Below are 27390 nucleotides of genomic sequence, written 5' to 3' on the forward strand. Positions count from 1 at the left end.
GCTTAGAGGAACCAAAATTTACTTTGGAACATTTTCACATGCCATATGGGAAATTAGTTCCTTTTTTGTTTAAGTGTCTGGTAGAAACCCTAACCCTAACCTTATATCTTCTGTTTGACCTCTGCTATACATTAGGCTTGTCTTCACAAATTACAGTTATGATGCACATAAGACGTAATTTGTGTGTGTGTGATTGTTTGCTAAAGCCAGATTCACTATTACGTCAGTAACAGCGTACAAAATTTATATGGACACTGGATGGTTTGTAATACATTTAAAATGTAAAATTATGTGATCTACTATATGCAAGATTAGTTTTTTTTTTTCTGCCTGGAGGTCACATTGATATATTGATCTTCTGTTGGCCAGACTTCTTCAACTGTTGCAAATTTGCAGGACAGAGTTAAACAAACATATACTTCAGAATTAACCAAAATACACATGAACTTGCATTTCCTATCTCCAGCATTCAAATATATATGAATAATTAATGTAGAACTAGAAGAACCAATGTAACGTAAAGTGTAGTGTGACTGCACCTTAACCCTTGTTCATTCTTATGAACAAACTCCTAATTTGAGTTAATTCGAGCATTTGCATGCCACTAATTCCAACATGTTGGTGTTGGTGTTATGGTCATGAAGAATACCTAGAAACGTGGCTTATTGACGAGAAATGTACTATTCACTGATTTAGCAATGTCTTGACAACCATGAAGAAAAAGGGAAGAATTTTCAGGATGTGTTATGCAATACAGTAAAAAATCCTGTGTTACTTAAATCACAGATTTCTTATGTTGAATAACATTAACATCTACATTTTAACAAAAGTGCATACGGAAACATCTCTTTCGCTTACTCTTGTCCCATGCATTATTGACTGTTTTATTGCAGCTCCTGGGGTGACAGTGTTGTGAAGTGGCTGTCCAATCGGGATGTATGTGAATGTGATGTATAATTTCTGTGGCCTCACTCCAAGCCAAGCATGTTTCTTTGATTTTATCTTTGTAGCAACTCATTTTAAACAGTTCTGTATGCAGTGGATCATTATTTTTTACATCAAATTAAAGTCATGTGGTGTGACCAGCCTGCAGTAAACATAAAACACGTAATTCCTCAACAATGTAATTCATTAATTATTTAAACAAAACATTTTTACCTTTATCCTATTTAAATTGGATATGATAGCTTTCGCCAGTTGGGAAAAAAAAATTGTTTCCCTGTATCAATAACCATCTTTGAAATGGTTGAATAAGATTATTACAGAAATTATTCCTTTAAAATGTATGGGTTATGAGCTTCAATACTTTTACATTTAAAAGGGACAGTGTTTTTTTTTTTTTTTTTTTTTCTAATTCAAGAATTGAATTAGAATAGAGAGTGCTAGAGTTAAAGGGTCAAATAAATATGGAAGAGATTCTTGAAGATGATTCTTATTCCTAATTTCAGTGTACGTGTGTACAATAACAATAAAGGCATTCATTCATTCATGGCTAAGGATTGAGTTGGGCAGGTCATTCCACCAGGAGGAAACATTTAATGTAAATGTCAGTGAAAGTGATTTTGTGCCTCTTTGAGATGGCACAATAAAGCAGTGTTCACTTACAGAATGTAAACTTCCAGAGGGCACATAAGTCTGAAGTGATGAATTTAGGTAAAGGGGTGCAGAGCCAGTGGTGGTTTTTGTAGGCAAACATTAATGTCTTGAATTAATGCATTGAAAAGTCACCTTTATTTATACAGCGCTTTTAACAATACAGATTGTGTCAAAGCAACTGAACAACATTAATTAGGAAAATAGTGTGTCAATAACGCAAAATGACAATAGTAAACAAATTTTTCAGTTAAAGGCAATTCATCATTGAATTCAGTGAAGTCAGTGAAGTCATCATCCAGCTTAGTTCAGTTTAAATAGTATCTTTGCAATCATTTGCAATCAAGTCAACGATATTGCTGGAAATAAAGTGTCCCCAACCAAGTCAAGTCACCTTTATTTATATAGCACTTTAAACAAAATACATTGCGTCAAGGCAACTGAACAACATTCATTAGGAAAACAGTGTGTCAATAATGCAAAATGATATTTAAAGGGAGTTCATCACTGAATTCAGTGATGTCATCTCTGTTCAGTTTAAATAGTGTTTGTGCATTTATTTGCAATTAAGTCAACAATATCCCTGCAAATTAAGTGACCCCAACTAAGCAAGCCAGAGGCGACAGCGGCAAGGAACCGAAACTCCTTCGGTGACAGAATGGAGAAAAAAACCTTGGGAGAATCCCGGCTCAGTTGGGGGGCCAGTTCTCCTCTGACCAGACGAAATCAGTAGTTCAATTCCAGGCTGCAGCAAAGTCAGATTGTGCAGATGAATCATCTGTTTCCTGTGGTCTTGTCCTGGTGGTCATCTAAGACAAGGTCTTAACAGGGGATCTGTATCTGGGGCTCTAGTTGTCCTGTTCTCCGCTGTCTTTCAGGGATGGAGAGGTCCTTTCTAGGTGCTGATCCACCATCTGGTCTGGATACGTACTGGATCTGGTGGCTACGGTGACCTCGGAATAAGAGAGAAACAGACAAATATTAGCGTAGATGCCATTCTTCTAATGATGTAGCAAGTACATAGGGTGTTATGTGAAGTGTTCCCGGTTCCGGTTTACCTAATTAATGCAGCCTAATAATTCTTTAACGGATTTGGATATTAAAAGCATATTAGTATGTTATGTGTAAGCCAAGTTAAAGAAATGGGTCTTTATTCTAGATTTAAACTGCAAGAGTGTGTCTGCCTCCCGAATAATGTTAGGTAGGTTATTCCAGAGTTTAGGCGCCAAATAGGAAAAGGATCGCAGTTGATTTTGATATTCTAGGTATTATCAAATTGCCTGAGTTTTGAGAATGTAGCGGATGTAGAGGATTATAATGTAAAAGGAGCTCATTCAAATACTGAGGTGCTAAACCATTCAGGGCTTTGTAAGTAATAAGCAATATTTTAAAATCTATACGATGTTTGATAGGGAGCCAGTGCAGTGTTGACAGGACCGGGCTAATATGGTCATACTTCCTGGTTCTAGTAAGAACTCTTGCTGCTGCATTTTGGACTAGCTGTAGTTTGTTTACTAAGCGTGCAGAACAACCACCCAATAAAGCATTACAATAATCTAACCTTGAGGTCATAAATGCATGGATTAACATTTATGCATTTGAAACTGAGAGCATTGGCCATAATGTAGATATATTTTTGAGATGGAAAAATGCTAGAAATTTGGCTTTCTAAGGAAAGATTGCTATCAAATAGCACACCTAGGTTCCTAACTGGGGAAGTCCTGGCCTAGTGGTTACAGAATTTGACTCCTAAGGTTGTGGGTTCAAGTCTCAGGCCGTCACTTCCATTAATGCCAAAAACGTTTTCTAGTCTATGCAAAAGAAAGTTGTGGTCAATAGTGTCAAACGCAGTGCTAAGATCCAATAGCACTAATAGAGAGATACAACCACGATCAGATGATTGGAGCAGGTCATTTGTTACTCTAATTAGAACAGTCTCAGTACTATGATACCGTCTAAATACAGAGATGTGACATGCATTCTTTTCAGTTCATTAAAATGTAATCTTGCTGCCACGTTCTGAATTAATTGTAAAGGTTTGATAGAACTGGCTGGAAGAACTGCCAAGAGAGCATCACAATAGTCCAGCCTGGACAGAGCAAGAGCTTGAACAAGGAGTTGTGAAGCATGTTCCGAAAGAAAGGGCTTGATCTTTTTGATGTTGAATAAAACAAATATGATCCAATATGTCTGGATCTTGATCTTTACGAAATATTTTGAGGTATGGTAAATCAAACCTATTTATGTTTGTATGTACGTATCCTGTTCTTGAATGTTACCAGCAGTTTACACCTTGATGTAAACTCTCTGTATTTCCATTAATGAAGGTGTCTCATGCTTGTAGATTTTGACATTGATGTACCTACCTCCTCCAGAATATTTTTTATTTCTGTTGATGTTATGAGGGAGTTTTCTTCACCAAGGAAAGGATTTTGCGATTAATCCACTTTAATTGTCTTCTGTGGTCTTCCAGGCCTTTTGATGATGTTCATCTCACTACTGAAGAATGTAGCTAACTGTTGGTTTTTTGATATCTCTCTTATAGACTCATGTTGTTTTTCAGCTCAACGATGACCTCCTTCACTTTCTTCGAGATCTCCTTGGACTTCATATAGTACCAGTCAAACAGCTTCCAAATACCAATTTGATATCTCATATCAACTCCAGATCTTTTATCTGCTTAATTTGTCCTGATGTAATGAGGGATGGACAGCACATGGTCAATTAACCTCTTCTTAGTCAACTAACCAAATACTACTGAGCCCCTGAAAATTAAGGTGCTTGGCTTAGGATACTTCCAAACCTGAATGTATGTATATGTATGTATGTATGAATGAATGTTATGTATATATACAGAAAGATGCAAGAAAAATGGAGAAGGAAAAATATTTAAAATTACTTTTAACCTCATGGTTGAACAACGTTTAATATTCAACGTTTTCATATAAGTCAACATGAAAACAATTGTTCTTTTTCAATTTCAATACAAATATAAATTTCAAAGCCAAATACACATTTCAAAGCCAGATTTTTTTTCTTTATTGAAGACACATTATTATTGACCCACATGCAGTTCTGGTGTTAAGCTTGCATTGTGCAGGTGAATTCACTTGGGGGCCCTGTTGTTCAGCTCACACTGCTCTCTGAGGGACCTTCATTTAAAAGTTGAAGTGTTTCTAGTGGTTATCTCAGCTGTGTACATGACTGGCCTGGAGGCTTCAATACAATATTCAAACAGTATGCATCTAGGAACCCAGTGTTAAGTTTCCTTTTTCAGTCAAGAGCCATGCAGCATGTGGCTTTAAAAGGCCCCTGGCATTCAAAGGCCTTTTGTGGCACTAACATGGTCCATTTAATAGCACTAATCTGCCAAAAATTGATTTAGGCTCTACCTCGCAAATATTGATATCGGGTAATATATTGAAGGTGAAAAACAAGAAACAGTGATACTCCGGAAGGAATAGTGTCTCAGAATACACAATGAGAATGAGAAGATAAATAAACAGCAAGGAAGGCAGAAGGACACAAAGACAGAGAAAGCAAGGTCACCTGCTTACAGTCCCCGGACAGAGACGATGCCACAGACTATTAAACAGTTTAGAGGACACATCCATGCATTATAGAGCTCTCTGATGGTAGTATGCTTTTATATAAAAAAGCCAATTAGTCAAGAAAAAGATTAGGAAAAAATAACCTATTTTATATTCAGTTTAATCATTGTTGCATTGTGGGATACAGTACTAAGCATAGTATGTGTTCATGTATACTGCAAATATAAGTGAGTAGAAAGCCATCAGTGTATATGCCATGCATTTAGAACATGGTCCTACAGTAGCAGTGCATTGTAGGATGAAGTGTACTACTTCAAATATATTTGTTGTCCACTAATTGCTTTGAAAGTTAGGGAAACTTAATATTTTTTGTGACCTAAATATTTGCAATCTGTGATGGAGGGGGAAAAGCTGTTAGGATTCTAGTAACCTAAGTTTATTTCTGGTGTTTCAGTTAAAAATAAATGTCAATTTATGGTGCTTGAGAAATTTCAAGCTGAAAACAGGGTCACAGCAAAAAAAAGAAAAGAAAGAAAACAACTTTAAAAAGCCCAAATCTATCTACAGCCCCACTAACATAAAAAGTCTATTAAAAAGTTCAAACAAGTGACGGGAAAGAGAGGTCTGTCAGACCATAAAGAAGCTCAGTGATTTAAACTGACGAGTCATCCATCTCTCCCCTCAATCTCCTTTGTCCATCTCTATCCCTCTAACCCATACAGGTAACAATCACTCATTCAAGCATCCATCTTTCTGTCAGAACAGAAGGGAAGTCTGCAGTTGTTAAAGAAGAGCACATTCCCTGTCCATGATAACATCTCTCAATAAAAGAAGCTGTTTGGTACTTGAATAAATAAAGCATAGATTACAAATAAACCAAACAAATCAATATCCATCAATACAGGAGTTAGCAGTAGTTATTGACAGTAGTATAACAATTATCAGTAGAAAAAGCCTTCCATTCAGACATACTTTAAGAATCGGCTTCCTTGAAATTCATAAATATGAACTGCAAAATTAAATTGGCCACAGTCAGAATGTTGAATTTGCATTTGTAATGATTGAATATTACTTCTACCTAGAAATGTAAGTTTTATGACACAGCATAAACAACTGGATCATTAATTGAATCACTAATATGCACAAATAATTTTTCTATAAAATAATTACATTGTTTAACTTCCAACCAAGGATGTGTTTTATCTTGTGTTTCATGGAACTCAGAGCTGAGTGTTCTGCAGCGCAAAGTGCAGTGTTGTACCGGGTGAGATACTGAGCAAGTTTACTACGTTAGAAAAGCCATACATATGAGCTGATTATGTGATGCCAGTGTCAAAATGTATTTATTTACAAACCATGTGCTATGGTAAAAGCATTTTTGAGGTTATGCTATAATATTGTGCAAGGAACCAAACAAAAATATTTGTTTGTTAATAGAAAATCTGTCCCCATAGCCATCACTTTGAAAATAACTTCCATTTTACCACTTCTAGTGTTCATTTCAGCTAAAGTTTCGCAAAATTTTAGTGATAGGTGTTTTTTCTTTTTTTTTCAGGTTTTAATTATGCCACCCTGCATCACAACAAAAAATAATTTGATAAAAAATAAATACTGTGCAAATTTGAATCTATCAATTTCATAATATATTGAGCTTATCCAAACAATTGTACTAATAATTAAAGTACATTAGAAAATTATATGGTCCATAAGTTGATTAATTCCATGGTCTAAAAAAGTCATTCGATTTTAATAGGTGGCATTTCAAAATTGTATTATTAATATCATCTAGTGTTTCTAGAAATATCCCATATGTTGTTTGTGAAAACATTCACGGTTAATTCAAACTGAAAAATACAATTCCACTTTTTGTTTCAAATTACACTTATGTATACTGATTGCTACCTTAATTCAGATTCAAGAATTTAAAAGCCATTCTAAATGTATTTCTGAATGGTGCACAACCCTGACAGAAAGATGAACAGTGTATGTTCATTTATACTGTGGGCTGAGGATGTTTAATGTTGACCCACATTCTTCAAAGCTCAGTCCATCATCAGTCATAGGGTATCTCTCTATATCTCAGATGGTGATGAAGGCTCCTTGGTTGTTGTTGGCTGATTCTGGCTCCACACAGCGGCCCCGTCTTCGGGTCACTCTCCTCTTGCGGTGGAACTTGGCATAGCAACGCAGACCTAAAGAATTTTACATTTATATGTATTAATTTATACAATTTATTTATTTTATTATATGTTCCTAGGTTAGGGCCCTGGTGTAATAAAAAAATAAAATAATAATAGTTCTAAAAGTAAACATTTATAAAAAATAATAATAATAAAAAACCTTTTCTTTAAGCAAAATTCTGTTTTTTTTTTCTTTTTCATTATTTATTTATTAGTGAAATACTGTATGACCCAGAAATGTTCCCAGACAGGTTTTATCAGATTCATTTATCCAGTTTGTTTGTATCGCTCTAGAATGTTACCTTCTAAGGAAACCAAAAAAAGTCATACCCACCCTCCTCACACATGCAGTCATCATAACACTTGTTGTTTAGGCCGCGATTGTGAGGTTTGCACTCATGTTCTCTCAGATCACAACAGGAGCCTGGTCATAGCACAATAAGATAAACCACAAATGTAAACACCGGCAAGCAAGTATTTCTTGCTAATGCATATCATATTAAATAAACAAACTAAAAGATATTAAAAAGTTAATAAAAAGTAAATTCTGTCATAATTATCTCATCATTTTAACCCAATATGACTTTTTCTACTGTAAATGACATAAAGTGTATTTTAGGAAAAAGAAAGAAAGACTACTCTTTTCTATAGAAGGCCTACAGTATATTATAGTGTTTTAGTTCATCAATCCCTTAAACCATTGTTCCAACAAACTTTTGCAAACCTCATAATAATGTGTATGTTGTGGTTGAAACAAACTTTTGTTTTTGTTTTTTCATTACCCAGACATGCTCCTGACAGCAATGTGGTTCAGACGATGTTATCACGGTGTGAGTAGCTGGGTAATTTATTCAACGACACATCATATGTGTTATGTCACTGAATCCCAATCAGATTTGTGAATGAACTATGCTGATTGAAAAGATCAGACTCAAAGGGTTAATCTCATTCGCTCATGAATGTGCCCAGAAGACTTTTTTTTTATTATCCTTCTATGTTCCATTGAAAAAAGAAAATCATGCAGGTTTGGTACAACATGATGAAAAGTAAGTAATGACAGATTGGTAATGTTAAGGTGAACTATTCCTTTGATAATTGGAATATAAAAGCAATCACAGTGGTGCACTGACCAGGAAGGCAGTCGAGATGATGGTCACATGGGTCAATGACATCAGCATCAAGTGTTGTGTTCCCATTACTGTTGTTTTTGCCACGACGTTTATCTTTATTGGGGAAATAGACAGACACAGGCCTCCTATGAAATCCTTTGAGTTTGCAAATTATTTACACTTATAGGGTTCAAGATCTGGGAGAACTACATCCGATCTTATAATCAAAGATTTATCCAGATATTTCAATATATCTTGGTCTAAACACCCCAAAGATTTTGGTCTTGAATATCTGGGGGGAAAAATCTATTTAAAAAACAACAACAACAACAACAACAGTAACAAAAACCCTGCTGCAGGAGACAACTCTGAGACATTGTAAAATCACTGTTATTGATTAGAGAATGTCCTTTCATACCTTTTCTTTTGTTGGATGGCCAACTGTCTACAGGCTTCATATCCTCATAATCTGTCCAGTCAAAGAGGGCCATGTCCAAAGTCGGCATCACCTCCCCTTGAGCCTTCCCTCGACCCGACTTCTGAATGAGAGAGATTTAAACATGGTTTTAGAAAGGTTTAATCTGGGTGATCCACTTGATGTCACTTTTAAGCAAGGTGCTAACTCAAAACCTGTGATATTACAACTTTGCATCGATCTATATTACAGGACAGCTGTACTACCAACATTAAATATATCTAGAAAATCTTAAAGATACTAAATAATATAAAAAATGCTAAATTCTACGAAGTTAAATATTGTGTGTGTCCTGGCTCACACAATCAGAAATAGCATAAAGTTTAGTGACAGTTCCACCTTATGGTTGTCTTCTGTACAAAAGTTTTTTATTTTATTTTTTGTATTATAATACTAAAAGCATTTTCTTCATAATTAAAAAAGCAATAAGCAGTTATGCCATCACAATAAATAAAGATCTGGGTTTATTTGGGAAGTCGTGGCCTGGTGGTTAGAGAATCGGACTCCCAATCGAAGGGTTGTGGGTTCGAGTCCCGGGCCGGCAGGAATTGTGGGTGGGTGGAGTGCATGTACAGTTCTCTCACCACCCTCAATACCACGACTGAGGTACCCTTGAGCAAGGCACCGAACCCCCAACTGCTCCCCGGGTGCCGCAGCATAAAAAATGGATGCCCACTGCTCCGGGTGTGTGTTCACAGTGTGTGTGTGTGTGTGTTCACTGCTCTGTGTGTGTGCACTTCGGATGGGTTAAATTCAGAGCACAAATTCTGAAGATGGGTCACCATACTTGGCCGAATGTCACTTCACTTCACTTATAACTACAGGCTATAAGTTCAAATCCCAAATGGGAAGATAGTGAAATTGTTCCTCTGTTGAGACTGACTTTGTCTGCCATTGGAATATAGCCTGTGCTTGTCACTGTAAATGTTGCATACAACTATTGTTTTTCACCTTCTGCACAGCTTTGGAAACTTTAAAGGTGGAGAAAGTTATTATAGTTTGATAAGATTTTTTTATATTCTATTTTTGAAATTATACACTGATAAATATTGCACGATGAGACTGGGGACATTTAAAAGCGTAAATAGGCTCAATGTTGATATCATGTTGATATTAATTAACAATATAATGCCTGGCCTCACACCATTATTACAATTTAAAGTGTTCTTGATGTCCATTTTTAAAATAATTTTTAAATAAAAGTGTATGAAAGACACGAAAGGCTTGATGACCAGTCATTTTATTAGTCATTAGACCAAAATACTACTCCATGCTTTATAATTAAAGATCTAGGTGTTATATTAGAAAGCAAATTGTTTTTTGAAAATCATTTTTTCCGTGTTACTAGCATTCTTCCACATTTGAAACAATGCTAAGTTACGTAACATTATCTGCTTCTGATGCAGAAAAGCTGTACTCCATGCATGGGCGGATCTACAGGGGGGCACTCTAGAGCCTTGCCCCCCCCCCCCCCCCCCCCCAGCTGCCCCCCTAACTTTAATGATCCAAAAACTGTACTTACAAAAACAACCCACCACTATGTCCAATACATTTGCCAAAAGTGAACAATTTAATTTTTAATTTTAAATGTATTATTCGCCCTTCCCCCCTGCCCCTCAAATACTTAGTTACGTCCCTGATTCAAACGTGCAGAGCGGCGTTCGCTCAGTCTGGCTCATACACACAGCGAGTCTGCTTCGGTGCGGTGGCCCTGCAACCAGAGACTGAACTGCCCCGGACAGATCCTCTGAAGGTGAAGTGAGTTTCCCCAGGTGTAGTTTAAACACACGTTTAACTTAAAGTTACATTTGTAATGAATGTATTGTATGCTAAAGACGATACAGCATCAGCAAAAACAGCGAGACTATTACGTTAGGCATAATCAGCGGTCAAATCGCTTCCTCGTGATTTGTAAGAGCACTCTTCTCTTTGATTAGCCTGATTTTGATTTTAGTAAAGACAAGAACAGCTTAATAAAAAATATAAAATATTGAGGGGCAGCGCTAGGGCTGGGCTAATGGGGCTTAAGCCCCGAAAGTTTTTAGTAAAGCCCCGAATATTTTGTTAAATTGTCTTTCTCACAGAGCAAAACAATTCATCAGAAAAACAAATGTGAATAAGATTACAGCGGCCGACTAATTACAACTAATCATGAACAGTGCATATTACATTTTTATTTATATTTTTCCCTTTGCATTAAAGGTACTTTTGACGTGCTTTTGCAACGTTGAGCATTGTAGCCAATCACAGACATGTCTGTTGATCACATCGGCCAATCAGAGGCGTTTAAATGAGTCGCTGTGCTGAAGATGTGTTTTGCGCGAGCTCACCGAGTTCACTTTCGCAAACCTGTCATTATTATTGGCAATAAACTTAAGATGCAGATAAGAGATTCACTTGATATTATTATTGATGCTGCTCTGATGCACTACATTACGCAACGCTCTGTTTGTTGTTAGGAAGAGTAAAAGTTCAGCGGTCTAGCTCATCAATGTCAAAATTATTAAATAAGTTAACAAATGCCTGGTAAAATGTAGGTAGATAATTTAATATTTGACTGTTTTACAATAGAAAAGTTCAACTTTTTTTATTTATTTATTAAATTTTGCCTTTTTGAATTGAAAATATGCTATAATTTCCTTGATTCATTTATGTAAATTAAAAATAAAATATTAGTTGCAAATAGTTACAATTATTTCACTAATACAACAAGCCTTTCTTTTTCCTTATTCCCTTAAATCGCTTTAATAATTAATTACTTTAAATAAAATACCCAATTTTAGTTTGGGCTGTTACAACACACAATACAATGCCAGTTAGGAGATCGATCATTTGATTAGCTAAGCCTAAGCAGTCCTATTAAATCAAATTCCTCTCAGATATCACAGCAATGAAACCAGGACATGTACCCCTGCCACCCTGCCAAGTCCTCTTGCCACCCCTTTGCCCCCCCATGCAAAATTTTCTAGATCTGCCACTGACTCCATGCATTAATGACCCTCGAGACTAGATTATAGTGCACTGCAAAGTACCTGCCCTGCATCCGTAAACAAGCTTCTGATGATTCAAAATGCAGCTCCTAGTGTTGATGAAGCCCTAAATAGGCAAGCTCCTTTGTATTTAACTCATTACAATCAATCCATCATGCTCTTTAAGATCACAAAGCTCTAGCATATCAAAGTCCACTATAGAAGCTTTTTCACATTTGGCTTCTAAACTCTGGAACAGCCTTCTTGATAGTGGTCAGCACTCAGACACACTCTCTCAGTTTCAATGTAGATTAAAGACATCTATTTAGTCATTTTCAGAAAACATACTGTACCATAACACAGAATTCCAGTTATGTATAATGAAACTAAAATATCATCTTTGTCTAAAAAAACATGCACAGCAGTTATGTTTATCAGAATCAGAATCAGAATGAGCTTTATTGCCAGGTATGTTTACACATACGAGGAATTTGTTTTCGTGACAGAAGCTCCGCAGTACAACAGAATGACAGCGACAGAACATAAAACACATAATAAAAGAATATAAAAATACAAAAAATACAAATAAGTAGATAAGGAATGACAATATATAAATTGACACTTTTAGGCAGGTATATTACAAAAATGCAGTTATGTATGTACATGTATATTGTGCAAAATTTAAGTGTATACTAAGTATGTGATTTAGATAAATTAAGTGTATGTGTATATAAATAAATCATTCATCATCAAAATTTATCATTTTGCTTTCTGGTTTCTATCTTAAGATGCCCATCCTGATGTTGCACCAACTCCAATTTGGGTCCAGCCTTACATGTGAAGACTTCAGATGACTTAAGAGATTGACAAATATTATACATGTCGTAACCATAATGATCACAAGCTGAATCATCACCTTAAGTATAGCATCATTTTGTCTAACTAAACCTTTTTTTATTATTATTATAATTTTTTAGAATTCAAATTTTAGTGAATTGTGTTAAATCCACCTAGGGTCAATTTTTACATAATTTTAGAACTTTTAGAATAATACAAGGGTTAGAAAGATTAAAGCAGATGCAAGGAATTTAAGGAAATGTTCCCCATATTTATTAGATCCCAAAGACACTGTAACACTAAAACTGTAAAGCTGCTCTAAAATTTTATATACTGTGAAAAGCACTAAACAAATAAATGTGACAAAGCAAAAAAGAATGAAAGAAAGCAAGCAAGAAAGAAAGACTACAAAATCAACGTGAAAGTAATAAAAGTAGACCTTAGTCTTCACATATAATATCCATGACGGCAAATCCCAATTCTAAAATTTGCTGAAATTCCCTTGGATTTTCCATGTCCATTGAAACCCTAAATAGAGCTGTATGAATATTCAAAATCGTGCTTTTGTGTTCTATAAGAGCTATATTTACTAAAGACAACTTAGTGTGAGGCTGGAATCCCATATGAGCACTGATGGGAGTGGACTGTTCTGCAAGTGATCTACTGACATTGCACAAATGAAAAAACACAGACGCAGTGAAATTATTTCCATAATGAACAACAGGGATCCAAAAAACAATAGACTGACTACCACAAATTTTTATTAACACAATATATAATTCATTTAAATACTCTCCTTACATCTATTTTCCTAAAATCAGCCACACAAATTACTTTTTATTGCAAAATCTTCACTAGTTTTTTTTTTAACCACCAAAAGAGGGTTTGCGCTGGTGCAAGCTATAAGTAAATCTGGCTCCTAGATGTATATGCACTGAAGTCTGCACTATAAAGCTTCTGGCATGCTGATATGTGTGTGAGCTCCTGTAGAGTCTGTGTCTTTGCCAGCGGCTGGAGCAGCAGCGGCACTGACGCAGTGCAAGTGAACAGCACTGAGGACGGTGCTCTTCTGGGAGTTGAATGACTGAAGAGGCGAAGGACAGAGAGAATCTAACCAGAGTAATAACTGACTTCTGCTGCTCATTCCCTCAGTAATACACAGAAAAATAAATCACTGCGTGCTATTCAAAATTGCTTCTGCATAATGTTTGAGAACTGGATCCTTTATGACATGCAATCAAGACACCACATTCTCTCAGTTTCCCCCTTGACACTATATAACATGATCACAATATATCTTATAATAATTAAACTAGATGGAGTAGTAGAGATAGATGGATAGGTATATCGATTGTCTCTAAAGACTACAGCTGATCTACTAGAGGAATACAAACTGAAGATCTGTCTTTGTATTTCTTTATCTAAGGCTGTTAGTGATCGGAGCCTCAAACCACAGCATTTGAGTAGCAGCTGGGGTTTGTGTGTTACAGTCTCAGTTCTCCAATGACATGCTGTATGTAGCCATACCACTAACACATGCTTGTATACCATTTGGCATTATAGTGCTGTTTTGGAATTCCTTAGCATTTTTTCTTTTTCTTCCACATCCTTTTCTGCAACTCTTCAACAAAACTGACGTATAAAGATGGGATCAGGGACAGAAAGAAAGAAATAAATTATTATTTTGCACACTATGAATGCCTAATTTTACCAGCATTTTGTATAGGTCGTAATTTAGAAATATTATTGAGATGGAAAAATGCAGTTTTACAAATGCTAGAAACTTGGCTATCTAAAGAAAGATTACTATCAAATAGCACACCTTGGTTCCTAACTGATGACGAAGAATTGACAGAGCAGCCATCAAGTCTTAGACAGTATTTTAGGTTTTTACATGCAGAGTTTTATAATTAACACCTCTGTTTTTTTTTCAGAATTTAGCAGTAAGAAATTACTCCTCATCCAGTTTTTTATATCGACTATGCATTCTGTTTTTTCAAATTGGTATGTTTCTTGAGGTACTCCACACTGCACTTGTGATCGATATGATACCTCTTCATTCACTGCTACAAATTAATGGCGGTCATATAAGTATGATTTAAACCATGCTCCATTAATGACAACAAAGTGTTCAAGTCTATGCAAAAGAATGTTGTGGTCAATAGTGTCAAACGCAGCGCTAAGATCCAATAGCTCTAATAGAGAGATACAACCACGATCAGATGATAAGAGCAGGTCATTTGTAACTCTAAGGAGAGCAGTCTCATAACTATGATAAGGTCTAAATCCTGACTGAAAATCCTCACAGATACCATTTTTCTCTAAGAAGGAATATAATTGTGAGGATACTGCCTTTTCTAGTATCTTGGACAGAAAAGGGAGATTTGAAATCGGTCTATAATTAACTAGTTGTTTGGGGTCAAGTTGTGTCAAAGTGTTTTTTGTTTTTTTTTGATGAGAGGCTTAATAACAGCCAGTTTGAAGGTTTTGGGGACATATCCTAATGACAATGAGGAATTAATAATAGTCAGAAGAGGATCTATGACTTCTGGAAGCACCTATTTTAGGAGGTTAGATGGAACAGGGTCTAACATACATGTTGTATGTCCAAACCAAGTTAAGATTAACAATTTAATTGAGGTTCAACAAATAAAAAACAGAAGCAATATGGATAAACAAATGATAAAGCTTGGCTTATTGAATATCAGATCCCTTTCTACGAAAACACTTTTTGTAAATAATATGATCACTGATCATAATATAGATGTACTCTGTTTGACAGAAACCTGGCTAAAACCTGATGATTACATTATTTTAAATGAGTCCACCCCCCAAGATTACTGTTATAAACATGAGCCGCGTCTAAAAGGCAAAGGGGGAGGTGTTGCTTCAATTTATAACAACGTTTTCAGGATTTCTCAGAGGGCAGGCTACAAGTATAACTCGTTTGAAGTAATGGTGCTTCATATAACATTATCCAGAGAAACAAATGTTAATGATAAATCCCCTGTTATGTTTGTACTGGCTACTGTATACAGGCCACCAGGGCATCATACAGACTTTATTAAAGAGTTTGGTGATTTTACATCCGAGTTAGTTCTGGCTGCAGATAAAGTTTTAATAGTTGGTGATTTTAATATCCATGTTGATAAAGAAAACGATGCATTGGGATCAGCATTTATAGACATTCTGAACTCTATTGGTGTTAGGCAACACGTTTCAGGACCTACTCATTGTCGAAATCATACTCTAGATTTAATACTGTCACATGATGTTGATGGTGTTGAAATTATTCAGCATTATTCAGCGGAAAGTAACATATCCTACAGAAAAGCATTAAAAACTGCTAGATCCGATTACTTTTCTTCTCTTTTAGAAGAAAACAAACATAACCTCAGGTATTTATTCAATACAGTGGCTAAATTAACGAAAAATAAAGCCTCAACAAGTGTTGACATTTCCCAACACCACAGCAGTAATGACTTTATGAACTACTTTACTTCTAAAATCGATACTATTAGAGATAAAATTTCAACCATTCAGCTGTCAGCTACAGTATCACATCAGACAATGCACTATAGACCCCCTGAGGAACAGTTCCACTTACTCTCTACCATAGGAGAGGAAGAATTGTATAAACTTGTTAAATCATCTAAACCAACAACATGTATGTTAGACCCTATACCATCTAAGCTCCTAAAAGAGGTGCTTCCAGAAGTCATAGATCCTCTTCTGACTATTATTAATTCCTCATTATCATTAGGATATGTCCCCAAAACCTTCAAACTGGCTGTTATTAAGCCTCTCATCAAAAAACCACAACTTGACCCCAAAGAACTAGTTAATTATAGACCAATCTCGAATCTCCCTTTTCTGTCTAAGATACTAGAAAAGGTGGTATCCACACAACTATATTCCTTCTTAGAGAAAAATGGTATATGTGAGGATTTCCAGTCAGGATTTAGACCGTATCATAGTACTGAGACTGCTCTCCTTAGAGTTACAAATGATCTGCTCTTATCATCTGATCGTGGGTGTATCTCTCTATTAGTTTTATTGGATCTTAGTGCTGCGTTTGACACAATTGACCACAACATTCTTTTGCATAGACTTGAACACTGTGTTGACATTAATGGAAGTGCATTAGCATGGTTTAAATCGTACTTATATGACCGCCATCAGTTCGTAGCAGTGAATGAAGATGTATCATATTGATCGCAAGTGCAGTATGGAGTACCTCAAGGCTCAGTACTAGGGCCGCTACTCTTCATGCTTTATATGTTACCCTTGGGAGATATCATCAGGAAACATGGTGTTAGCTTTCACTGTTATGCTGATGATACTCAGCTCTATATTTCTTCACGGCCCGGTGAAACACACCAATTTGAAAAAACTAATGGAATGCATAGTCGATATAAAAAACTGGATGACGAGTAATTTCTTACTGTTAAATTCTGAAAAAAACAGAGGTGTTAATTATAGGACCTAAAAACTCTGCTTGTAATAACCTAGAACACTGTCTAAGACTTGATGGTTGCTCTGTCAATTCTTCATCATGAGTTAGGAACCTAGGTGTGCTATTTGATCGCAATCTTTCCTTAGAAAGCCACGTTTCTAGCATTTGTAAAACTGCATTTTTCCATCTCAAAAATATATCTAAATTATGGCCTATGCTCTCAATGTCAAATGCAGAAATGTTAATCCATACATTTATGACCTCAAGGTTAGATTATTGTAATGCTTCATTGGGTGGTTGTATAACCATATTAGCCCGGTCCTGTCAACACTGCACTGGCTCCCTATCAAACATCGTATAGATTTTAAAATATTGCTTATTACTTATAAAGCCTTGAATGGTTTAGCACCTCAGTATTTGAATGAGCTCCTTTTACATTATAATCCTCTACGTCCGCTATGTTCTCAAAACTCAGGCAATTTGATAATACCTAGAATATCAAAATCAACTGCGGGCGGCAGATCCTTTTCCTATTTGAGGCCTAAACTCTGGAATAACCTACCTAACATTGTTCGGGAGGCAGACACACTCTTGCAGTTTAAATCTAGATTAAAGACCCATCTCTTTAACCTGGCTTACACATAACATACTAATATGCTTTTAATATCCAAATCCGTTAAAGGATTTTTAGGCTGCATTAATTAGGTAAACCGGAACCGGGAACACTTCACATAACACCCTATGTACTTGCTACATCATTAGAAGAATGGCATCTACTCTAATATTTGTCTGTTTCTCTCTTCACCGTAGCCACCAAATCCAGTCTGTATCCAAATCAGAGGGCCACTGCAGTCACCCGGATCCAGTACGTTTCCAGACCAGATGGTGGATCGGCACCTAGAAAGGACCTCTACATCCCTGAAAGACAGCGGAGACCAGGACAACTAGAGCCCAAGATACAGATCCCCTGTAAAGACCTTTTCTCAGACGACCACCAGGACAAGACCACAGGAAACAGATGATTCTTCTGCACAATCTGACTTTGCTGCAGCCTGGAATTGAACTACTGATTTCGTCTGGTCAGAGGAGAACTGGCCCCCCAACTGAGCCTGGTTTCTCCCAAGGTTTTTTTCTCCATTCTGTCACCGATGGAGTTTCGGTTCCTTGCCGCTGTCGCCTCTGGCTTGCTTAGTTGGGGTCACTTCATCTACAGCGATATCATTGACTTGATTGCAAATAAATGCACAGACACTATTTAACTGAACAGAGATGACATCACTGAATTCAATGATGAACTGCCTTCGTAACTATCATTTTGCATTATTGACACACTGTTTTCCTAATGAATGTTGTTCAGTTGCTTTGACGCAATGTATTTTGTTTAAAGCACTATATAAATAAAGGTGACTTGACTTGACTGTTACATCATCAATACCCTTGTTGATGTACAGTAGGCAGTGACAGTCTCTGAGTACTCCTGGAGGTCAGTGGAGTTATTGTATGTGGCAGCCTGCTTAAACATGTCCCAGTCAGTTGTGTCGAAGCAGTCTTGAAGAATCTCAGATGATCCTTCTGGCCACACTTGAATCTGTTTTTGAACAGGTTTGGTGACTTTAATGAGGGGTCTGTATGCAGGCATTAGCATTTCAGTGATGTGGTCTTAGGCTCCGAGGTGGGGGAGGGGGAGGGCTTTATAAGCTCCTCTCTGTGTGGTGTAAACAAAGTCCAAAATGTTATTACCTCTTGTTGGAAAGTTAATGTGTTGGTGTATTTTTGGAAACACACTCTTTAAGTCAGCATGGTTGAAATACCCAGCTATGATGAGAAAAGCATCAGGTTGTGCTGTCTTCTGCTCACTGATGTGCTGGTATAGTTCATTTAGTGCGTCATAAATAATAATCATAAACTCCACCAGGGGTGAGCAGTGTTTGCATTTCACAACAGCATCGCGGCACCACGCGTCATTGATGTAAACACAAAGCCAGCCGCAGAGAGCTCTGTCCGCTCGATAGCACGTCAGCTGGTCGAGCTGAATAGTGCCGTCTGGAACGCTGTTGCTGAGCCATGTCAAAGTCCTTTCAGGCAAGTCGTGCCACTCGGCCGCCATCTTGGCAACGCCTCCGGGCAGCTATTTCAGAATAACAAGACCAACTCCTATCTAAATGAACTGCCCTTTCACTGGTCACCGGGACATAAAAACAGCATGTATAGAAACAGCAGTGAAATATGATAAAAATCCCTAAAAAAATTTATGACTTTGCCCCCAAAATAACGGTTAAAATGCCTTTTTCCCCACAGGTTATACCTTTACTACGCATGCGCAAGGGTTCCTGAACTGTGCGCATACGTCAGTGGAACCAGACGATAGGCTTAAATGTTTCCCGGCTTGACTGTTAAAAGCAGATGATTGGCTTTCCAGCGGGAGGGGCGGGACATGTGCACACAACCGCCATCTTTGCCGTTACGGGTTTTCCTTATATAGTTGTATTGAGGATTGAGGAAGTGGCATGTCTCTTATAAACTGTCTCTGGCCATGTTTCCGTGAACACAAAAACACAACAGTCTCTTAACAGTCCTCTGAGTTGAACGTAGTAATTGAATGTAGTCCAGTTTATTGTCCAATGAGCGTACGTTAGCCAGTACGATGGTGGGGATAGATGGCTTGTGTGGGTTAGCCGTTAGCCTAGTCCGGATGCTTCCGCACTTACCCCTCTTCTGCTTCCTCTCACACCGCTTGTGGCGCCTCCGCTGTGGTCGAGATGCAGAAGTGGAGGTCGGTGATGGTGTAGGCCTTGTAGCAGACCGAGATCCCGCAGCTGTTCCACGTGCGCAGAGTTTAACTGTAAAAATGTCGTTCTGCCGACATCGACCAGTAACTCATGACTGTATGCACGCTTACAGACAGGTAGACGCGATGACGACATACAAAAACACTGCAACTCACAAGACAAAAAACACGAAAACACCATTCTGTCAGACCAGAGAGAAGCCGTTGCATGACTCATGATTCCTGTCAATGCAGCTGATTCCTGTAAAACATGCAGCTTTGATAGACTTGTCCTGTCTGTTCATCAAGATGTAGTAAAATGTGTTTCTTCAAGCATGTCTGTTCTGTTGCTTGTATCTGAGCAACATCATTTCTTGTTAAATTTCCAAGATGTCTCACCACAGTGTTGCACCACAGTTGCCGAAAGATGAAAAAAAAAGTATAATAATAATAATAATAAATAATTACATGTCTTTTGACTGTTTCAACATGTTAACACAGCCAGAATCACCACAAGGTTTGACAGACTTAAAGGTGTTTTGGTCTTATTGTGAGCAAATCTAAAATAAACGATAGTATCTATCCCACCTCTGTTATTTCACCATTAGTGGGTGCCAGGGCCGGAGTGGGACTCATTTTCAGCCCTGGAGTTTCATGCCTTAGATTGGCCCACTTAGTTATTTTGATTTTTTTGTGCTGGTCTTTTCAGGGCCGCCTTTGCACTTTCTGCTATATTTTTTTTTTTCTATTATCTTTTGCTCACATATCTCCAACGATAACTTGTTGCTTTTTTTGAGCAAGGGGGTTGCTTTTTTGTGACTTCAGGGAATTAACAATTGTGATTCCTTATCTTATTTTTTAAGAAAATAATGTTTATTCTTGTATTATTGTTTATTCTTTAAGAAAATAATGGACAGAATAAGGCACATTCCAAATATTTGTACTGTATACCATAATGAAGGCCTAAGTCTGCCTGCAGCTAAAAAGTTATCCGAAATAAAGTAATTGTTTTGCTTAACCTATTTATGTACAACTATTCTAAAAATAATTTTAATGTCATACAAAAAAATGTCTTCAGCCTGAGTAAATTGTACCATCATAGAATTGTGACATAACACGTGTAATTTAGGTGAAAATATGTCAAATTAAAACTGGCATTACATTTGAAAGCATAACAAGATCTATGAAGCATCAGTCAATCAAGCATTTTGTTTTTCTTAAAGTTTTGAACTAAATATTATTGCAACTTTAGCCTTTGGATGATTGAAAATGCAATTGTTTTTTTCAATTAAAGAAAACTTAGAGATAGTGGACCGCTTGCTTGGATTTGTACTTCAATAATGACGTCCAAGTTTAAGAATAGCCTACGCTAGAAGGATTTTATTTTATTTATTTATTATTTTGTAGAACTAATGCATTTTCCCCCTCTCTGTTTAACAGCATTAACTAACAATGAAAGACGTCTTCCCTCAAGTAGAGTAAATGTTTTCCTGCCGTGCTGGATGTGGGGCTTATTATAAATAAATTGTTTGCATTCGCCCAAACTAATTTTGTAAATCAAAAAGCGGACGGTGAAGGTGCAGTTAGCACGAGTCTCGCTTGCTGTGAAGCAGGAGAAGCCGGCAGAGAATTCTGCCTGGTCTTAAAGCCTTCTTCCACACCTACAAATAAAACAATGATTTGCGCAAAAAGAACGATTAGTAATCCATTGAGATTTTATTACTGACATGATCTAACATAATATGGGCTGCGAAAAAATAATATATAAAAAGAGTGAGTGCAGGCAGTCTAAGTACAGCATAGTTCAAACCAATGGCACACAACACCGGTGTCGCGGCCCGAAAACAAACCGGCCCACCGGGAATCCTCCCGGTGCTCCCGATTAGCCAATCCGGGCCTGGTGGGTGCACTGACATGTAAATATGTACCATACATGTCCGTAACCATCACAGACATTAGATATGGCCACTGTCCACAACCAATGGCAATGCAAACTGCTCCACTTTTCTGTCAAATTTTGCAAGTGTGAATTAATTTATGTCATTTATGATTAATGTAATTCAACTGAATGTGACAAGACAAGAAGCAATTTTCAAGATATTATGAACACAAAAAAAGATTGCACGGTGAATATTTTAAAATAAAACTATTATTTGGAAACAGTTCAACTTGATTACCTTACAAAACTGTATACTGTTCTTTTATTTTTTTCTTTATTTCACAAAAAATCTATTTATCAAGTAATTAAAATCAATTAATTTATTTACTTTAAATAAAAAGACCATAACCATTATGTTATATTAAAATAATAATAATTTCATTCTGGCAGCTTACTTTCTGAATTATTTTAGCAAAAACACTATTTTTTTGTTGCCTTGTAATGTAGTTTTTATTAATATCAGTATCCAGGCCTAGTGATGCCTCTCAAGAGAATCTGAATATATACGGGGAGTGGTAAAATGATATCCAGGGAGGAGAATGGAGCAGAACAGATGGCTGTGAAAAAGAGGAGCAGGAGGATGGGCGAGCGACATCTCACCCCTCACTCGCTCTGGTGACAGCCCCCTCCTCCACTTCCTCCCCGGTGCAAAGCGAGCTGGGTAATTTTACTTGTGTACGATCCAGCCCCGGGTGGCACTTAGTAATAAGTATGGCACAGAAGCACAGGTAAATAAATCTGTATGATGAAGCACTGCACATCACAAGGATGACAAGTACCTCCACTACTGGCTCCAAACAGCATTTTAATATCTATATCTGCCACAGTGTGCCATTCAAATTAAGATTTTAATTTTGGGATCTAACAACTAAATGACAGAGTGGAAAAAGACTTAAGGCAGTTTAATGTAGACTGAAAGCAGCAAAACATTCCAAAGAGTAATGCCACTGACTAAGTATTTTTAAGAATAAAATCAGGATGCTGGGGAAATGTTTAACACACACACACAATAAATAATAATAATCCAGGCAAAACTGCATTTGAACACAGCCCTATGTGTAAATGATAGGAATAACAGCATCTTAAAAAACTAGACACTCTGAATAACACAACAATAACCCTGCTTGCCAGGGTACCTGGGGTTTGGTGGAGGCTGGGTACAGTGTTGGGGGATGCTCGTTGATTGCCGTGGTTACCAAAATGGGGAAGAGATGGGAGGGAGCTTCAGTGAGTGGGGCATTGTCGTGACTGGGCGGTGTAAAAACCTTCCTCAAATGCATTCATATCCTTCAACAAGGTGCCTAATTCTGGTTCAGGGTCATAGAGATCCCCTAGAAGAAAAAGAGAGAAAAACTATGGTCGATCTTTATTAAAATTTGCATTTGTAATTTAGACCTGGCAAACATCTTATATGTCTACTTATATACACAGAAACAAACCCAATGTTACTCTACTCCATAGACCAGGGCTATTCAAATCTTGCCCTGGAGGGCCAATGCCATGCAGAGTTTGGCTCCAACCCTGATCAAAGTCATCTGCCTGATTTAGATGCACCAAATGATTCAATGATTAACCATTAAGATGAGTTACATTAAATAACATACAAATGTATTTAACTGAATTAGAAGTCATGCAAATGAAAAGTTTGATAGTAAGAGCTTTAAAAAAGAAAGGAGAATGAAACATTTATATCAGGGATCCTCAAATCTGGACCACGAGATCCACTTTCCTGAAGAGTTTAGCTCTAACCCTAGTCAAACACACCTGAGCATGCTAATCAATGTTTTTGGGATCATTAGAAAATCCCAGGCAGGTGACTTTGATCAGGGTTGGAGCCAAACTCTGCCCCGCATTGGCCCTCCAGGGCAAGATTTGAATAACCCTGCTATAGGCCTATTGAACATCTCAGGCTTTATTGTTGAATATATTTAATTCTATACAGTGCACTGTATACACTACTGATCAAAAGTTTAGAATATTATGATTAAGTCTCTTATGCTTGCCAATTAAGGCTGCATTTATTTGATCAAAACAGTAAAACTGTTAAATATGATTAAAAACGTATCTTTTACATGTATGTTGAAGTGTCTTTTTTTTTCACTTATTCCTGCAGTAAAGCTGAATTTTCAACATCATTACTCAAATCTTCAGTGTCACATGCCCCTTCAGAAATCATTCTAATATGCTGATTTACCACTCAAGAAACATTTCTGATTATTACAGGACATTGAAAACAGTTGTGTTGCTTAATATTTTTGCAAAAGCTGTGATACAGTACCATTCAAACATTTAGTATGTTGGTTTAGTATACAGTAGGAACCATTATTAATAACTGAGCGCAAAATCAGCAAATTAGACTGTGCTGAACCAAGCAGTGTATTGTTGTACATACTGTACATAGTCCTTTTTCTTTGAATGTGGTTTGAAGCTGGATGTGTGCTTGGCTGAATAAATTTGAAATTACCTACCAGTGAGCAGAGAAAGTTTAGATAACTCTGCAAATATGAGTGAATTTGAACAGGAACAGAATCAGAATTTGAACAGGAAGTTGTGGCCTAATGGTTAGAGAGTCGGACTCCCAATCGAAAGGTTGTGAGTTCGAGTCCCGGGCCGGCAGAAATTGTGGGTGGGGGGAGTGCATGTACAGTTCTCTCTCCACCTTCAATACCACGACTTAGGTGCCCTTGAGCAAGGCATCGAACCCCCAACTGCTCCCCGGGCGCCGCAACATTTATGGCTGCCCACTGCTCCGGGTGTGTGCTCACAGTGTGTGTGTGTGTGTGTTCACTGCTCTGTGTGTGTGCACTTCGGATGGGTTAAATGCAGAGCACAAATTCTGAGTATGGGTCACCATACTTGGCTGAATGTCACGTCACTTTCACTTTCACTTTTTCACTTGAATAAACTTCACGCCAAAAATAACAATTCTGTCATCATTTACTTCCTTGTGTTATTCCAAACTAGACTGTCTGTCTTCTGTGGGACACAAATTAGACATTTAGAAGAATATCTGCTCTTTAAATAGTCATGAAAGCGTCATGAAAGTAGTTTTAGGTGCTATATTACCACTTACTTATGTAATTCCATGTTGTGTGTCATTCTTGTGGATAACAACTTTTTAGCCTTTCTCTCATACAGCTTCAATTGACTTTAAATGTTGTACACAAACATTGACTAACTCGACAGTCACTGGTTACCATAAGCTTTCAATATATGGAAAACGATAGAAAAATAGTTCGGCACAAGTATTAAAGTAATAAAATAAAAATTTAAATATGGCTAACTGTGATTATTAAATGACAGGCTGCAATTTAGTCTGATGCAGTGCATTGTTCAGAGTGAAGCATGGCATGTGTTCATTTACATTCTCATAATTGGCAACATTACAAAAAAAAAAAAAAACCTGACATTTTAGTATTTTATGAGATTACTAACAAGAAGTGTTTATAAACCTGTTGTCAACTAAACAAACTTAAAATACCACAAAGGTTTAGCTTTTGAAACAGACTTTTGTAAAGGCAAATTTTTTTACCATTTTGAGTAATTCGCAAATTATTTGTGATAACCAAAAGAGGTCTTAGTAGGTTGTTGTAAAGACTGAACCCTTAAAAAGCAACTATTGCTATTGGCATCAGTGTTATTCCTTTGTCTTTTTTGCATAGGAAAAATAGAAAAGCAAATCTCAATTACCTTTAACTCGACCTTTGTCTTTTTTGCCTCCCTGCTTTCTGTGATCAGCCTGATGCCTGTGACCATGTTTCCTGCCTTTACGATTTAACTCTCCCTCTGGCGGATAATTTCCCAGCTGCATATGAGCAGGACCCCTGACCTCCTCATGAGCCTCCATCCTCATACTGTCCCCAGGTCCCATCTCCAGCCTTACAGGGCTCAGACCCTCCAGACTTGTCCCATCATCCTCCGGTCGATCCAGTGGCCTTTGCGATTGAAACCCAACACCATCCCTGTCTTTACGTGGCAAGTGTCTCTGTTGTTGGCTGCTGTCCAGAAGTCCCATATCTTGGTCTTGCTTGGAGTCGAGCAAGGGGGAAGATCGGATCAGCCACTTTTTGGCATTTTCAGATGAGATCTCAGAGCTGTTCGAGTTGTGGGACAGTGTGATGAGGAGCACAGCCAAGAGACGACAAAAACTGGGAGCTGCCATCTTCAAAAAGAGTGCAACCTGTTGTTTAGGGCAAGATCAGGTCAGACTTTAACACTTTTGCACTTTTAATACATGTAAGCGTACACACCTTTATTATTATTTTGAGAAATTCTTATTTAAACTATTTTTTTTTTTACAAATATTGTATTTAATTCATAAATATTTACAACAATTACAATTCTCACTATTAACTAACTATTTACTATGACTTTTGCCTCAAACTCCTAATTACTGCTTATTAAGAAATAATAAGGTATTGGTTAAGTTTAGGTATATAAATACTACTAAGCACCCAATATGCTAGTAATATGCATGCTAAGCAACTACAGTAGTAGTGAATAATAGTGAGATTGGTAACACTTTATCATAGGGACCAATTATCACTATTAAAGGGATAGTTCACCCAAAATTAAAATTGTACGTTAATCTGCTTACCCCCAGGGCATCCAAGATGTAGGTGACAAACCAAGATTTTTAGTTCAAACTGTTGCAGTCTATCAGTCTTATAATGTATGTGGATGGAAATCATGGCTAAACATAAAATAAAACTAAAACAAAAATCATACACAAAACCAAATTAAACCTTGTGGCTTGTGATGATACATTGTTGTGTAAAGACACAAAACAATCGGTCTGTGCAAGAAACTGAACAGTATTTTTATATTGTTTTTACCTCTGATTCATGCAATGTCCGAACTGTTAGAACTCTCCTGAGCGGGTCCTCCTGTGCGCGTTCTCAGCAGCAAGCTCATGAGGCAGCTTCTTCTTCTTGCTTGCTTTATGGCAGATCGCAGACTTATAAGTGCATTACCGCCACCTATCTCTCAAGTGGACCATTGCACTATCTACAATCTCAATTAGGGGTGTTAATGGTCCATCTGCCATAAAGCAAGAAAAAGAAGAAGCCTCCTTACACGCCTGCTGCTGAGAACGTGCACAGGAGGATGCGCTCAGGACAGTTCTAACTGTTCGGACATTGCGTGCATCAGAGGTTAAAAACAATATAAATACTATTCAGGTTCTTGCACAGACTGATCGTTTTGTTCTTTTACACATCAATGTATCGTCACAAGCCACAGGGTGTAATTTGGTTTTGTTTGTGTATGTTTTTTTTTTATTATTGTATGCTCTATCCGTGATTCCCATCCACTTATATTATATGGCTGATAGACTACAACGGTTTGAGCTAAAAATCTTGGTTTGTGTTCTACTGAAGAAAAAAAAAAGTCATCAGCATTCTGGATGCCCCGGGGGAAAACAGATAAACATCAAATTTTCATTTTTGGGTGAACTATTCCTTCAACCACTTGCTTATTAGCATGACTATTAGTAACATACAGTATAGGCTGTTT

At 37.1% G+C, this 27390-nt stretch overlaps 1 pseudogene; it reads right to left on the reverse strand.

The window, feature by feature from the left end:
- Positions 1-5008: 5008 nt before the first annotated feature.
- LOC132126758 (draxin-like) overlaps positions 5009-27390 on the reverse strand; it is a 35902-nt pseudogene continuing 13520 nt past the window's right edge.

The sequence above is a fragment of the Carassius carassius genome, chromosome 44 (assembly GCF_963082965.1).
Source record: "Carassius carassius chromosome 44, fCarCar2.1, whole genome shotgun sequence".
Taxonomy (NCBI): Eukaryota; Metazoa; Chordata; class Actinopteri; order Cypriniformes; family Cyprinidae; genus Carassius; species Carassius carassius.